Genomic DNA, 17,526 nt, shown 5'->3' on the forward strand with positions numbered 1-17,526 from the left:
GAGTGAAATAATCCTCGACATAAATTTGACACGATAAATTCTAATACTTCAGACACAGACAGAGAGATCATTCCTTGTTTGGGGCCACCGCCTTCATTCCCTTCATTCTGCCCTGTCGTGGGGAGTGACCACTTCCTGGCTTATTCAGATTCAAAGGCTTGCTGACTGAGCTAATTGTTTCTCAACTCAACCTGCCTGGTGGTTGCAGCAGAAAGCCAACATCCTTTGTGCACAATAGATCCACTTTCCCAGCACAATTTCCCACAAAACAAAGTAAAAATAAGCACTCTGATCACTTTTCATTGCATTTAATTTAAATGATTTAAAGCAAAAGCAAGACCTCTCCACCCCTTCAAAGTTCAGTTCTACTATATTATTTTTGAATTTTTGATATGAATTTATCCCCCAACAGGCACAAGCTTCATTAGGGACTTTCACATTGTTTTCACTAAACCAGCTTCACCTCAGTTAATTTATTGTTAATTCAATTATCAAGTAAAGGGCAAAGATGGAAATGTATGCAGTTATAAAATAAACTTTGAGGAGTAATTCCTTAGTTGGTTGAATTACTGATCTCCATTCATGAATCGTAATTCAAAATTTAGATGATGGGCTCATCAACATTTAAGCAATCGCAAAAGTTCATCTCTTAATTTTCATGTGTTGTGAGAAAGTAGTTTGTATTTGCTTTTGACTCAAAGGACAGGTTTGACCATCTCCTTCAAGATAACATCTGGAAAACACAGACCACTTTCAGATGACTTGTGATTAAATAGCCTATGCAATGTTAGTACCTTTTCTCGTTTTCCTTAAATAAAATGAGGAAAATGATTTTGTTGATGAAAAGATTATGGTTTAGAACAAGGCTTTTGGAGTCAGACAGCTAGGCTCCTGTCCTAGTTCCACTGTCTACCAGGGATGCGACCTTAGGCAAGGGCAAGTCACTTAGATTTTCGAGGACTGTTTTTTCACGTGGGAAATAGGAACAAAATTAGTGTTTATCTTACTAGGTGATGGTTGTGAAGATTAAATGAGCCAATACAGGTAAAATGCTTAGCACTAAGGGTGCATGCTCAGTCACTCAGTTGTGTCCGACTCTTTGTGACCCCACGGACTGTAGCCTGCCAGGCTCCTCTGACCATGAGATTCTCCAGGCAAGAATACTGGAGTGGGTTGCCTTGCCTTCCTCCCTAGCACTGACCTCCAAATAGCAAAGATGCTTGAGAAGATACCTGTTATTTCATCAGGATGTTCCATCTTTGGATTTCTTTCAGAAAAGACAAAGGCACAGTTTTCATTGTTTCTCTTATCTGTCATCTTACGGACACTATGTCTGACCCTTTCTGATAGCTTGGAAAATCTGCCAAAGGATGCTCGCGGGTACAGCTGAGGAGAGAAGCTTCTCTCTGATTCCCTCCCTTTTTCTGTCTTAATCACCATTCCACGGTGTCACCCAGATTTTGAAGAAGTTGCATTCCTAGATATATTCAGAAAGCCAGCTCAGACTTTCCACTATAGCTGTTATTTTCCATCTCCTCTCAACACTGTGAGTTTAGTCTCTAATCCCCTCTCCCCCCACCAATGCCACTAGGTAAGTTCGACATGATCAGAGGCCTTGTAAGTCTTATAAATCCCCTTGGTGTATAAGATATTGCCAACACCTAGAATCATGTCTAGCACAGAGTAGATACTTAGGACACACTTGCTAAATTAATTAATGAATACATTCAACTTCCCAGCTATGCAACTGGGGTCCCACGGGTCTGCCTCCTTGTAGCTCTGTGTATGTGTACCACGGCCAGTGTGTGCTAATGTCAGTGTGTTCCCTTGTTACAGAGGCAAGGGGTCTGGACTGAAGAAAAACTTGTTTGGTTTGAGCTGTTTTGACTTTTTCCTTTACTTTTTATCTCAAGGTTATAGCTACATGGTATGTCAATGTACTGTGGGTCAGATCACTCTCTCCCGTTTGCATGTTTGGAAAATAAAGACTGTTGAAACATTTCATGTTAAACAGTACAAAGATGGCAAACAAAAGGAATAGTTTTTGTTTCAGTCTGGGCAGGGGGGGTTGCTTTTTCAGGGTGTGTGACGCTGACAGGCTAACCCTGACTCTGCCATTGTGACCTGTAACCCTGAACTTATTAGTGATTAGAAAAGTCATCACCACTTACTGCAACAAAGAGAAGGGGCAGAAGGAGAACTAAGGATTTCTCTGTGTGTTTTCCCTGATCGAGGAAATCTTTCCTGGTGATTTCTTTCCACACTGATTTCATGAAAGCAAGTTGTGTAGGGAGGGCAGCTATCGGGAAAGAAGAGAAGTGTAATTCTGCTCCCGGCCTGGGCTTCCTCTCAGACTGGCCGTATCTCTGCTTCCCAGGGTCTGGCAGCCAGCGAGGCTCACAGGGTTGCTGCCCCTCCAGGGCCCCTCCCTTCCTTCTGCAATAACTTACTGGAAGGCGGGTCTGTAATCCCTGGTGGAGATGGTGTTTGTCAAGGTCTTTGGAGGCTGCTTTGCTGAGCCTTCCTTCCCCTTCACTGTTGTGGCTCAGGGAAGAATGGTAGACATTCCACCAAACTCTTCAATCCATTTTTACCACTAGAAAAATAAAAGCTCCTAAATGAATTGATGTTTTGATTCCAGCTCTCACCCATCCACTCCCGGCAAAAAAAAAAAAGGAGAAAGAAAGGAAACAAAATATAACCTGAAACCCTAAAGAGATGAGATAATGTCAGTGATGCTGAGAGAGAGAGGATGATTTGGATACCCTTTGCTTCTCCAGGTACATTCCTTCACATATGAGAAGTAATAGCTTTGTGGAACTCAAGTCATGCGTTTTTTTAAAGTAGGATTCAAAGCCGCAGAAGGGATCCATTTTGCCAAGATTAAAGAAAATGGAGCTCTAAACAGATGGAGAGAAAATGTTGTATTTCCCCAGCAGCTTCAGGTTCAGTTCAGTTCAGTCGCTCAGTAGTGTCTGACTCTTTGCAACCCCATGAACCGCAGCATGCCAGGCCTCCCTGTCCATCACCAACTCTCAGAGTCCACCCAAACTCATGTGTATTGAGTCGGTGATGCTATCCAAACATCTCATCCTCTGTTGTCCCCTTTCTCCTCCTGCCCTCAGTATTTCCCAGCATCATGGTCTTCTCAAATGAGTCAGCTCTTCACATCAGGTGGCCAAATTATTGGAGTTTCAGCTTTAACATCAGTCCTCCCAGTGAACACCCAGGACTGATCTTCTTTAGGATGGACTGGCTGGATCTCCTTGCAGTCCAAGGGACTCTCCAGAGTCTTCTCCAACACCAGAGTTCAAAAGCATCAATTCTTCGGCGCTCAGTTTTCTTTCTGGTCCAACTCTCACATCCGTACATGACCACTGCAAAAACCATAGCCTTGACTAGACAGACATTTGCAGCTTCAGGTGACCAGCTTCATTTTTTTATACATCTGAGAGGTAGCTCCTGTAGCAGAAATAGCATGGCATTTAGCATCAGAAAGACCAGGGTTCCACCTTCTTTCGCTGTTGGTGGGAATGAAAATTAGTGCAGCTACTATGGAAAACAGTATGGAGGTTCCTCAAAAAACTAAAAATAGAGTTGTCATATGATCCAGTAATCCCATTCCTGGGCTTATACTCAGAATAAACTATAATTTGAAAAGACACATGCACCAGTATGTGCATAGCAGCACTTTTTACAACAGCCGAGGCAGGGAAACAAATAATGACAGATGAATGGATAAAGATGTGATATATATATACAATGGACTATCACTCAGCTATAGAGAAGAATGAAGTAATGCCATTTGCAGCAACATGCATGGACCTAGAGATTATCATACTAAGTGAAGTAAATGAGAAAGAGAAAGACAAATGCCATATGATGTCACTTATATGTGGGATCTCAAGTACAATACAAGTAAATATATCTATGAAACAGGCACAAAGACATGAAGAACAGACTTGCAGTTGTTAAGAAGGGGATGGAGGAGGGAAAGATTTGGGAGCTTGGAATTAGCAGATGTAAACTATTATATACAGTATGTGTAAATAACAAGGCCCTACTGTATAGCACAGGGAACTATATTCAATATCCTCTGATAAACTATAATGGAAAAAAATATATATATATATAACTGAATCACTTTGCTATATAGCAGAAATTAACATAACATTGTAAATCAACTATATTTCAATAAAATTTTTTAAAAAGACCTGGGTTCCATACTGAGGGTTCCATCTGATATATACAGAAGGAATGAAAAAGTTAGAAAATTAATACTCTTCTAACCTCAGTGCAGCAACTGATTAAAGCACAGCAGATACCTTTACAATGAAAATACCTTAACCAAGATAAAGGTTAAATCACCATCAACCAAGTGATCAAACTTTACATCACCAACACCAGGACAAACTGACCTCACGGCTTCCTGATAAGATTTAATGGAAGTATACATGATCACCTGTGTATCATTTTTAGGAAAAATGTGTAGCTTGAATCTAATCACAAGGAAACAATCAAATTCAGATTACTGGGACATTTTACAAGGCAGTACCCTTGGCTCTTCAAAATTGTCCATATCATGAAAGATTACTGGTACAGTTGGGGAAATTTAAACATGGAATTTCTATTAGATAACATGAATGCCTCAGTATTAAGTGTCTTAGGAGTATGACTGACATTACGGTTATGTAAGAGAAGGTTCTTTTGGTGAATTGGGTATGTTAGTCTTCTTCATGCTTTCTTCTAGTTTTTCTGTAGGTTCGAAAATTTCAAATTAAAAAGTGAGAGAACAAAAAGGGGAAAACAAAGATGATAGCTTGAGTAACTTGCAAAAACTGAAAGGCCTAACTTTTACCCAGACATACAGCCATGCTGCTCAATAATCTCTGAGAATATTGACGAATGTAGATCACAGGGTAAGGAGTGTAAGACAGAAACTGCTTTGGCCCCTTCAATACCAAGATGAACCTGTCTTCCTAGCATAGGAATGATGGGCACATGTATTTGATTATACCATGAAGACACAGCATTCATGTAGACACTTTAATGGGCATCTTTAATATGTTTTTTGGTCTTTCCAAATATTACACGTCCTTAACTGGATTAAAAAATGTTCCAGTGCTCATTCAAAATGCGCACTTCCCTCAGCTTTTTACTAGCTATTCAGCTTCAACTTTGAGTGAACCCTCCCTTCTCGTAATGGCTTGGGGTTTAAGGAGAGCAAAGTTCAATTTTTATCATCCCTAACTGGGAGTTGTCAAATTTAAAGACTTTCAATCTGCAAGATGTTTGGACCTAAAAAGAGATTTGTGCCTCAACTTGTACTTACCTAATTCCGATTTTATCTGCCTCTTGTATATCTGACCCTCGAATGTGTTTTGAAATCATCTGGAATTTATCAGAATTTTCCCCTGTTTTCACAAAGAAAAACAACTTAAGTGTGTCACCGGCAAACTTGTGCAGCTCGCTGTTGGTTGGCTTTCCCCAGCCCTGCAGCTGGAAGGAAATGCTCTTATTGGCAGACTTGACGCGCCAGGCGGCCTCCCACAGGCTACTGTGGAGATGTCTGTCTTTCAGAGCCACTGCTCCTATCTTGTTTTATCCTGGACATAGAGGAGTCACAGACAGAACTGAGTATGACAGTGGCGGTGATTGATGGGTGCTTTGGCCACCAAGGAGAGGGGAAGAAACTAAGAAAACAGGAAGAGAGAAAGCAGTGGAGGTGTCTGGGGAAGAGAGGTGGAGAAAAGATGGAGAGGAGAGAAGGACAACAAGAGAGGAGTCAGAACACAGAGGAAAACATTCCTGAGGCCAAAAACAGCTTCTTGCGTCACTCACAGATTCAGAGCCTGGGTCTGCACAGAGTTGATTCCGGGACAGAGGAGCGATGGGAGCCGTGGGCTGTCCGTGTACATTTGACAAGAGTTGTTTGTAGGGACAAAAGGGAAATAAATTGAGGGAAAGGGAGAAAAAAAAAAAAAAAGAGTGAGAAAGGAACTGCTCTAAGTATCCTGAAATGTTCTCAGATGATGTTTGTTTTTAAAGTTGCTTTTAGGGACAAACCTTTAAGTCCTCTTAAATGAGAGATTTATATTCATTTAGGTCCTTTTCTTGGGATTTTTGAAAGAGGAAAGGACCAAATTGTTCAGTGAGAAACTCAACATACTTTTTGATCCAACTATACTCATGTATGTGAAAGGGGAAAGGGAGGGAAGAAGAGAGAGGATGTGTTCACTAAAGCCCTCTATGAGTATTTTCATTATTCCCACTTTGCAGATGGCAAAACTGAGGTTCTAGTGTTAGATAATGAAGCTTACCCAACTAATTAGTGTTGAATCCTGGTTTTGAACTTAGAAATACTTGACTCTGAAGTGTGTAATTTTCATTTTTCTCTAGTAGATCAGTATACAGGTGCACTCCAACTTTTAAAGCACATATGTACATCTGAAAATTGAACTATGAGGTACCAAAGTATATAGGGCTGGACTGAAGCCAAGGACATAATAAGACTGGAGATGATGCTGCATGTGTACAGAGGAGACATTATTAGAACTTCTGATTCTACTCCCAGTTACAAAAAAAAAAAAGAACTGAACAAAGAGAGCCCTTGCTATTTCTTTTTTTTTTTTTTAAACAATTAGAACAAAGAAGGAACTAAAATCAAAGGTCCATTTCTGTGTATTGATGTTAAAATCCCAGAATTCCTGTCTAGAGCATTGCTGTGGCTAGTTTTCCATCTTGCAGTGCTTCATGTGCGAATTCTGGCCCTTGATGTGGAGATGGCCTGGGATGGTTGCCGTATGGAATGTTCCTGAACATCTGCTCGAGGAGGTGTGGGCTTAAACAAATGAATATGATGAGAAGCAGTCTGGCAGAACAGACAGAGACCAGGGCTGTGTGACCTTGAGTCATTCAAAACCTCATAATCTTGTTGTCCTTCTTGGTAACATGTGGTGGAGGTTAAACTAGATAATTTCTAAGACTCCTTCCATAGCTAAGATTCCATAGCTTAAAATAAATCCCAAAGGAGCAAAAGTACGTATGTGACCAAAATCCCTGTCCCTGAGAAGTCTGTATCACTAAGAATGTTATCTCCTTGAGGACTGGGAACTTCCAGCTAGGTCCCCCTCTATCCATCTTACAAGCAGCAGGCACGTAATAAACACTGCATGCTGTGTATTGCCCAATTGGTTTCTTGTCGGACAGATTTGACCTAGAGTTCCTCCAAAGAGGCCCCACTTTGACCCTTGTGGCACACAAATAGCCAGTAACTGGGAGAAAACATCCACCAGCTGGACATTTAAAAACTCCAAGTAACAAACTGGTGATCTCAGCCTGGCTCTGGTGACTGTGTCATAAAATCATGAAAACTTGTCAACAAACACAGCAGAGACAAAGGAGGGCACGGATTGAAGGATCATATAACCTAATCACTCTTCTTTCCCAAATTCTTGAAAGGGGATGAAAAGCTGGGAGGGAACTGGTAACAGACATTCCAGGTACAGAGTTCCAGATGTAGATAAAGGCAGAGATGAGAACCTATTGAGGATCTGGACATGGGAGAGAACTTGAAAGCAAAGCCCCATCCAAGAGTGACTAGATAGAATGAAGCTCTTTAGGTTAGTTTCTTTTCTTTTTGGAAAGATTATTCCTTTTTAAAATTTGGGGTTGTGCTGGGTGTTCATTGCTGTCCCAGAGAGTGGGGGCTCCTCTCTAGCTGTGGTGTGCAGGCTCCTCATTGCAGCGACTTCTCTTGTGGCAGAGCATGGGCTCTAGGCGCACGGGCTTCAGTAGTTGCAGTGCAGACTCAATTGTTGCGGCTCCGGGCTTCTAGAGTGCAGGCTCAGTAGCTGTGGCAGGCGGGCTTCTTTGCTCCACACGCAGTGTGTGAAATCTTCCCGAACAAGGGACAGAATTTGTATCACCTGCACTGGCACGCAGATTCTTATCCACTGTACCACCAGGAAAGTCCTCTAAGCCAATTTCTGATTGGTCAGGAAACAGAGTCCCTACCCTGTTTTCCAAGCAGCAGGTAAAATATCAAGAGCCTCAATTTTCTACATATTTTAAAATATAGGAAAGTGATGTGAGCTAAGCATGGTAAAAACAACTGATTCACTCTTTTGCTTCATGGAGGTCTCCGCTCAAAGGGCCTCTCATCACAGACTATCCTTCATCAATCTGTTTCTCCATCCCTTTTGTAAGTTTGCTTACTACTGCCTGATTTTAAGGAGAAGGCAATGGCACCCCACTCCAGTACTCTTGCCTGGAAAATCCCATGGATGGAGGAGCCTGGTGGGCTGCCGTCTATGGGGTTGCACAGAGTCTGACACGACTGAAGCAACTTAGCAGCAGCAGCAGCAGCCTGATTTTATTTTTCCTAGCCCTTGGGCTTACTTGTTTACTATGTGTCTCAACTAGAATGAAAGCTTCAGAAAGGCCAGAACGTTGTTTTGTTCACTGCTACATCCCAGAGCCAAGAGCAATAATCAATGTTTAGGAAAGTAGTGGTGAATGAATGAATGAGTTTATCAAGCCACTGCTTATCACAGTCTGGATGATCCAGACCATTTTTCTGTGAGGGTTAGCTCCTGAGACCTACACTTCAAAAGGTTTAATTTCTTGGTACCTTAAACCTCTCCATGAAAATCTACACAGAAACACAAGGACAACCTCTGGGTTAGCTCACCCAGCTGTGACACTTCCGCATTGTATGTAGATATATGCGAGAGGCACCCTGGAGTCACCCATCCTGGGGTTCTTTTGGCCTGGCTGGGCCAGCACGTGACATACTGCCACATGACTCTGTTAAATAGAGGAAGACACAAGGTCACGGACTAACTGCCTGAGTCCAGCAAGGACCTCTGCCTCTGAGAGGAAGCTCTCATACATACTTTTTTTAAAAAAGAAAAAGAACTTTTTATTTTGCATTGGGGTACAGCCAATTAACAAACAATGCGGTGGTAGTTTCAGGTGAACAGAGAAAGAACTAGGCCGTACATATACAAATAACCATTCTCTCCCAAACACCCCTCCCATTCAGGCTGCCGCATAACACTGAGCAGAGGTCCATGGGCTTTGCAGCAGGTCCTTGTTGGTTATCCATTTTAAATATAGCAGTGTTTTGCACACACCTTTTCAATCCACTGCTGATGCCAACTTTTAAAGCAGTTCATGTTCATGGTGATCTACCTAATTTAATGTTTTTATAGATCTATGCATATTCAAAGACTTTACTTTTTTATCTGACCGCTTTCCATAAATAACAAGTATTCCCCCCCAATCTGCAGAAAAATGAAATAACAAAGACATATAAAACTTTCACTTGAGAGAATTTGGCTATGTAAACTTATGATCCTATTGTATTTCCATACAAATGATACTGTGATCTTTTCTGAGCTAGGATAACTATTATAATAATAAACTAAGTGTATCTTTATGACATAAGGCATTGGGTAGCATAGTATAAATATTACCTACTATTAGCAGATGATGCTCTCATTTTTGTGTACAAAGACCCACACTTTCCTTTTTCAACAATACAGATATCTTGCCCTGGTATTTATTTTTTTAAAGAGGAGAGAGTACATTTCTTGGAACTTCCCCACAGCATTGTCCCAGTACAAAAACACTTCTATTTCTTCCTCACAATCCACACAAAGCTAATTGACCTCAAAGGTAAAAAAGCCAGGCCTAAGCAAGCCTCCTTTATCTAATGGATAAATTCACTAAGAAAAATGGGGGGCAGAGAATGAAAAGTACATAGCAATAACCCAACTGAAGGATCACAGAGAGAAAGAGTCTAAAAGAACCTTAGAGATTAGCAGGTCCATGAATAATTCCATGGTTAAAGTACCAACGAAAAGAGCCATCCAGTTGCAACACTAACCTTAAATTTAATGAGCCAGTTGTGACCAGTGACGTTTCTGCTATATCTGCCTTTAGCACTAGGTGCTGCTCTACTGCTATTTATAGATCAGCTTTTCTTTGATGCACAGCAGGAGTTGAACCTCCAAATTTGAGTTCCATTCTGCAAATGCTGAGTCTAAGAGTATATGCTGTTACTGTATATGTTAAGTTGAACAAACTTCATTTAAAGGGTGTAGCTATTGCATACTGAATCTACTGAAACAGCCACTCTGGAAAAAAAGTGATCGATACATGCCAGGGAAAGGCTACTCCAAAGTTAAATTTTTCAAATTGTCCTAATTCAAATATTTACTTAAACTCTGTTTTTATATTATGTGCAGTACAAGGGGAATGACATTGTTAGCTGTGTGTTTCCTGGAACTGACGGTCTGCTACAAGGCCACAGATAAAGTTTGTTTATAGAAAAACAAAATATATAAAAAAAAAATTTTAGCACTGTTCTATTTGGGGTTTAATACTCCCACACATACCAAGTGGGAGAAAGGACAACTTTCTAGAAGCTTTCTCTGTGACAACAGAGGTCAGAAATGCTTTAACCCCCTCTAGTGACAGATGAATCACTACTCAGATTAGCTGAGCTGTTCAAAGTTGAATGAATATACCATAGGGAGAGACAGATCATGCTTCAAGAAATTTATCATTTAGGAAGAGGGCAAATTTTCAACTCACCTGTAAGTTTTAAAGGGTATAAAACTCAGCTGTTAAATGTGACTCTTCAACGTCATTACTCGGCTCTTTCAGCTCAGATTGATTCGGTCTACACCCGCTTCTCAGGTGGTGCTAGTGGTAAAGAAGCCTCCTGCCAATGCAGAAGATGCAGGAGATCTTGGGTTCGAGCCCTGGGTTGGGAAGATTCCCTGGAGAAGGAAATGGCACCCCACGCCAGGATTCTTGCCTGGAAAATGCCATGGACAGAGGAGCCTGGCAGGCTACAGTCCATGGGATCACAGTAGGACGTCTGAGCACAGAGACGTTGGTATTTACCAATAACTAATAATCAGAGGAAACAGCAAATTGCCAACATCCACTGGATCATCGAAAAAGCAAGAGAGTTCCAGAAAAACATCTATTTCTGCCTTATTGACTATGCCAAAGCCTTTGACTGTGTGGATCACAAGAAACTGTGGGAAATTCTGAAAGAGATGGGAATACCAGACCACCTGATCTGCCTCTTGAGAAACCCATATGCAGGTCAGGAAGCAACAGTTAGAACTGGACATGGAATAACAGACTGGTTCCAAATAGGAAAAGGAGTACATCAAGGCTGTCTATTCTCACCCTGCTTATTTAACTTGTACATCATGAGAAACGCTGGACTGGAAACAGCACAAGCTGGAATCAAGATTGCTGGGAGAAATATCAATAACCTCAGATATGCAGATGATACCACCCTTATGGCAGGAAGTGAAGAGGAACTCAAAAGCCTCTTGATGAAAGTGAAAGAAGAGAGTGAAAAAGTTGGCTTAAAGCTCAACATTCAGAAAACAAAGATCATGGCATCTGGTCCCATGACTTCATGGCAAATAGATGGGGAAACAGTGGAAACAGTGTCAGTTGGGCTCCAAAATCACTGCAGATGGTGACTGCAGCCATGAAATCAAAAGACGCTTACTCCTTGGAAGGAAAGTTATGACCAACCTAGATAGCATATTCAAAAGCAGAGACATTACTTTGCCAACAAAGGTCTGTCTAGTCACGGCTATGGTTTTTCCTGTGGTCATGTATGGATGTGAGAGTTGGACTGTGAAGAAAGCTGAGCACCAAAGAATTGATGCTTTTGAAGTGTGGTGTTGGAGAAGACTCTTGAGAGTCCCTTGGACTGCAAGGAGATCCAACCAGTCCATCCTAAAGGAGATCTGTCCTGGGTGTTCATTGGAAGGACTGATGTTGAAGCTGAAATTCCAGTATTTTGGCCACCTCATGTGAAGAGTTGACTCATTGGAAAAGACTCTGATGCTGGGAGGGATTGAGGGCAGGAGGAGAAGGGGACAGCAGAGGATGAGATGGCTGGATGGCATCACTGACTTGATGGACTTGAGTCTGAGTGAACTCTGGGTGTTGGTGATGGACAGAGAGGCCTGGTGTGCTGCGATTCATGGGGCCGCAAAGAGTCGGACACGACTGAGTGACTGAACTGAACTAAACTGAATAACATGCAGAATTAGTGCTGGGATCCATAATACAAACCCTTTGATCTAGTCCTAGAGACAGGGTTTCTTCTAATTTTTACAGTTTGAGCCTCAAGCTAAAAAAAACAAGGCCTTGGTTTAAGTTTGACTTCCTTAAAAAAATATACTTTACAGCTCTCTTCCTAGCACAAACATAGCCCTTCTTTTCTGACAATTCTATTTCCTTTACATTCTTTGAGGATAAAATTATGCTTTGTGATAAAACTATGCTTTGCTTTTTATATGTTTCAATTAGGGTATTGAAACTCTACTTTTTCTCCCAATTCTCTTTTCAGAGGCTCTCCTTTCCCCCACCCTTACAGCTGCAGTCATCATGTAAAACAGTTTCCACTACTATTTTTACACTTCTTTCATCAGCCTCCATGTTAAAGAGGGGCAGTTTTTCAAGTGATAGGTCAAACTCCTGATCCATGTTCTTGTAAACTTGGGGTAAGAGATGTTTATGTGTTAAGATAATTGTCTATTTCCTCTGAAGAGGAGAGAGGGAAGAATTTCTGAAAGAATCTATTTTGGAAATCAATGTTTAGTGAAAATTAGGAAGACCAGAGGCTCATTTGATAAAGAATCCTCCTGGAGTGCAGGAGACCCTGGTCTGATCCCTTTGGTCAGGAAGATCCCCTGGAGAAGGAAATGGCAACTCACTCCAGTATTCTTACCTGGAAAATCTCATGGACAGAGGAGCCAGTGGGCTACAGTCCATGGGTCTGTCTGGACAAAGAGTCAGACATGATGGAGCAACTGACACACTTTCACACTACATAATTATAGATGCAGTATACTATATATTGGGCTCCCAGGGGGCTCAGTGGTAAAAGAATCCACCTGCCAATGCAGGAGACACAAGAGACAAGCCAATCCCTGGATTAGAAATAGCCCGTGGAGAAGGAAATGACAACTACTCCAGTATTCTGGAGAAAATCCCATGGACAGAGGAGCCTGGTGGGCTATAGTCCACGAGGTTACAAAAGTCAGACACGACTACCACCAGGAAGCCCAATGCTAGTAGATGCCAGGGAAGCTTCTGGCATCTCTAGTCAGACCCATGTCTATATGGACCATGTATAGATAAATCTGTGGGTAAGTTTCTTGGGGGTAAGAACAGTAAGAGCTATGAAAATAGGCTTATTGTTCACACACACACAAATTATAAGACGCTTTACCTTCATTTTTCTTAATGCTAAATTGACCAAAGCCTTTTTAAAAATTCTGCTACATGAACTCTTCGAATGTCACTTACTGGAGAAGGCAATGGCAACTCACTCCAGTACTCTTGCCTGGAATATCCCATGGACGGAGGAGCCTGGAAGGCTGCAGTCCATGGGGTCGCTAGGAGTCGGACACGACTGAGGGACTTCACTTTCACTTTGATGCATTAGAGCAGGAAATGGCAACCCACTCGTGTTCTTGCCTGGAGAATCCCAGGGACGGGGGAGCCTGGTGGGCTCCCATCTCTGGGGTCGCACAGAGTCGAACACGACTGAAGCTACTTAGCAGCAGCAATGTCACTAATCTCTTCCATCCCTTTTAATCCTCCAAGTAGCTTTAATCTACATAATTCCAAAGAGGTGAATACAGGTCTTGCTCTCCCTTAAAAGTTGTTTCCAGCCTAGTTCAACCACCTCTAATGTTGAAGTTCATTCCAAGATTGAGACAAAACCTCTCTATCTAAAGCAAACAAAAGCTAAATTCCTACCCTTTTGCCTCATTTCATGTTTTATTATTCTATGCTTCCTAATAATACATTTTGAAAATATTGAAATGGGCATAAGTTCTGTGTTCCAGAGGGAAGGCTATGTACAGTTAACACAAGTCCTGATTCCCAGAAGATGTCCATTTCAGGCCACATGCAATTTACATTTTTCCCTCCTTTCTTGACGCAGGAAAAAAAAAATCTAGAAAACAGTATAGAATCCAACTATATGCATTTTTAGGCTAATGATAAACCATAGTCTTTCAATGCCCACAGCAGGGCCAGAGCTGGGCCTTACTGTAGCTTGGGGGTGTGTAAGTTGATGTACAGCTGTGATATTCACAAATCAGAAACTGTGGGCAGACCGCCTTATTACAAGGTGCTATTAAAAAGCTTATTAAATTCTAGCATCATTAAAGTCTAGAGATGTTTGCTTAAAACCAGCTAAGCTCACACACACCATGAAGAATTCATTTTATGTTTATAACAATGATAATAGAAATAAGAATTTCCCCCCAATCTGCTTACTTTTTTCCTGTTAATTCTGGGTTAGAGAAGACAGTTGTTGTAAGAAAGACATTTCAAAAAGCATGTACACTTTTGTCAAATAAAAGAAGTATTTACAACATAGATTTAATTATGTTCTTAAAAATGTAATTATTTCAGTTACACAAACCTTGTGCTCTATTTCCTTAGAGAGGGGTTTGCAGCATCTTGGGGGAGTGTTTTAGTGAACAGAAGGCTTCCTTTTGAAGACCCACATCAGAGTAACTTTGGAATAAGCCATTGGCATGTTCTCCCTGATGCAGTAAATGTGGTATTTGTAAACAGAGGACACTCCCATAGCACAGGTGAGTTACTTTGATGGGCATTTCCTCACAATGAATGACAAGGAAACATACCCTTTAAAATGCACGAGTTCCGTCTTCAGATTTATTTCCAAAATACTTCAAAACATCGAATCCCTGGGCCACAGTAATTTCCTGTGACTTTACTCCTGCCTGTGGAATTGTAGGACTGTGCCCCAGTTCTGCAGGATAATGTCTCCTGTCTCCCTCAGGGAGCGTGTTACTCCTGCAGCATGTGTTCCTACATTCATTTCCTCCAGATGCCTCTAGGCAGCCCTGTGCCCTGTTCCTTCATTCAGCAGCGGAGGGGATGCTCCAGCTGCCCCACATCCTTGGCAGATGGTTGCAGTATGATCTAGCCCATTATCTTTGGACCTTGACTCTCCTTCCTTATGAGTCTGCTTCCCCAGGGGAGTCCTCAGTCTCATACAAATACAGCTGGCCCTGGAATGTCCTTAGACTTGTCTGAATTTGCAACAGTTTAGGCTGGCCTGGGGGCCCTCCATTGTATAGGGGTATCGCTGTCAGTCATGACTGGTGCTTAGAACTGTTTGACACTACAGAAAGGAGGAAAGAGATGGAGGGAGGGGGGAAGGAAAAGAAGAAAGAAAGACATTTTTAAAGGCTGAAAGAAAAGGGCTGGAAATGAAAATTCTAAAAGATACATGTTTCCTGTCTATAAGAAGTTTATGATCTATTGTTGATTATAATTAATTATCTCTGCTACTGCTGCTAAGTCACATCAGTCATGTCCGACTCTGTGCGACCCCATAGAAGGCAGCCCACCAGGCTCCCCTGTCCCTGGGATTCCCCAGGCAAGAACACTGGAGTGGGTTGCCATTTCCTTCTCCAATGCATGAAAGTAAAAAGTGGAAGTGAAGTCGCTCAGTTGTGTCAGACTCTTAGCGACCCCATGGACTGCAGCCCACCAGGCTCCTCCATCCTTAGGATTTTCCAGGCATGAGTAATGGAGTGGGGTGCCATTGCCTTCTCCAATTATCTCTAAATACACTGAAAATTTCATAACAAGGTGACTAAATGAGAGCATATCTAAATACCAGCTTAAAGACAATTGGCCAACAGACAACCAACATCAATCAAACCAGCCAGCAGGCTCCTCTTACAGGAGATGTCATTGCAAAAACCACCTTCTCTGTCTAGGACCAAATCCAAGTTTATGGTTTTAGTAATGAAAGGAGAACACTTCATCTATCCATCAATCTTAAATTCAACTGTGTCCTGGACTTCAAAAATAAGCTAAGTGCTAGAAATTTTTGAAAGTCCTCATGCAATACTTTTTCAGAAATACTCTCACAGAGGAGGAAATTTCACCTTAGGGAAGTTGCGTCAGACAATCTACTCTTTGGTCGATCTAAATATTGGGTCCAAAGCAGTGTGTGAACTTCAAAGAACACCAGCAGCCCTAGCTTTGTTCCACAGGCACTGAAGAATGTCTCCCAAATTCTCTCGGAGGAACATCTCTTCTTCTTCCAACCCCTCCCCAACTCAGTGGAATTGGGCCAATTAGGGCACAAATGCACAAGTAATAAAGGTTGTCATCTAACAAGAGAATGAAGAAATATAGTCCACCTGTTCCATGTGTGACATTTTTATTAATGCTGCCTAACATCATGGTGGGCTTCCCAGGTGGCGCTAAAGGTAATGAACCTGGCTGTCAACGCAGGAGACATGGGTTGGATCCCTGGATCAGGAAGATCTCCTGGAGGAGGACATGGCTACCCACTCAGGCATTCTTGCCTGCAGAATCCCATGGAGAGAGGAGCCTGGTGGGCTATAGTCCATGGGATTGCAAAGAGTTAGACATGACTGAAGAGACTTAGCATGCACACACAGTATCACGGTAGCTTTGATGCACTCAGGGAGGGTTCTTAGATCTTACTGAGCTTGCAGCCAGCTGAAGTTCTCAGGTGCGCTACTGCACTAGCTCTTCAGTCATCTCCCATGCCGTAGATACAGCCTTGATTTGTCGAACGGACACTTACCTTTCTTTAACTCCTTGGTAGTGTTAACCCACTTACCTATTCTACTGAAATCGACATCAATCTTGATTCTGATATTTTCCCTCAGTTTCCATCTGCCAACTTACTGACAACAAATTTGTTTATTGCCATCTACTTTTTGATGAAGGAGCCTGGAATCTCATGGCAATCTACTGAAGGCCTTGTTCCAAGGTGATAATCATATATTATTATAAACACTTTTTGGCAAATGATTATTCAATTGATTTCAGTTCCACATAATAAAATAACATGTATAGATATTCTCATAATTTACCAGTAGCTCTATGCAAATATTATACCAGACTTGTTTTTGATAACTAATTCCTGGGAAAACACTTGCTGGCTCATCTGAGCCTCCTCATCTGAGAAAAATTATATTAATGAATAGTTTTCTGTTTATACCAGTAAAAGTAATGAGGCTCTTCATAAACAGGTTTTTTAATTACGTGAATAGAGAAGAAAACAAAGCCATACAAAATCTCGCAACCTACCACTGTGATCAGTTTGGTTAATTTCCTTTCAGCTTCCTCCCTCCATCTCCACTCCTCTTTCCCTCTCCTCTCCTGTGCACACACCTCATTTTGTTGCCTCCGACATTCACTTTCTGCCTTCCCATCCTCCAGATCAAGTAACTGGATGATAGACATCTGGCACTTTGAGAGTATATGGGTACAACTAAATCTGAAACAAAGGAGTGAGAGAATTTTGATCTTGAAGGTCAAAAGTTGCAAGACTAACTCTAAAACAGAAATGTCTGTAAGCACACTTGTAGAGTGAATATTCTTGAAACAAGCCAGAGGAAGTCAAGGAAGACTGAGATGTAGACTTGGACTTATCATAGTCTA

The 17,526-nt window shown here is 41.7% G+C and overlaps 1 long non-coding RNA gene across 1 annotated transcript; it reads right to left on the minus strand.

Moving 5' to 3' along the window:
* Positions 1–292: 292 nt before the first annotated feature.
* Positions 293–5,928, minus strand: LOC138435355 (uncharacterized). The gene is made up of 2 exons (XR_011255054.1): positions 5,842–5,928; positions 293–3,462 (listed from the first exon to the last, which is right to left on the minus strand). It is a non-coding gene; the product is annotated as an uncharacterized lncRNA (long non-coding RNA).
* Positions 5,929–17,526: the final 11,598 nt, after the last annotated feature.

The sequence above is a fragment of the Ovis canadensis genome, chromosome 1 (genome assembly GCF_042477335.2).
Source record: "Ovis canadensis isolate MfBH-ARS-UI-01 breed Bighorn chromosome 1, ARS-UI_OviCan_v2, whole genome shotgun sequence".
Lineage (NCBI taxonomy): Eukaryota > Metazoa > Chordata > Mammalia > Artiodactyla > Bovidae > Ovis > Ovis canadensis.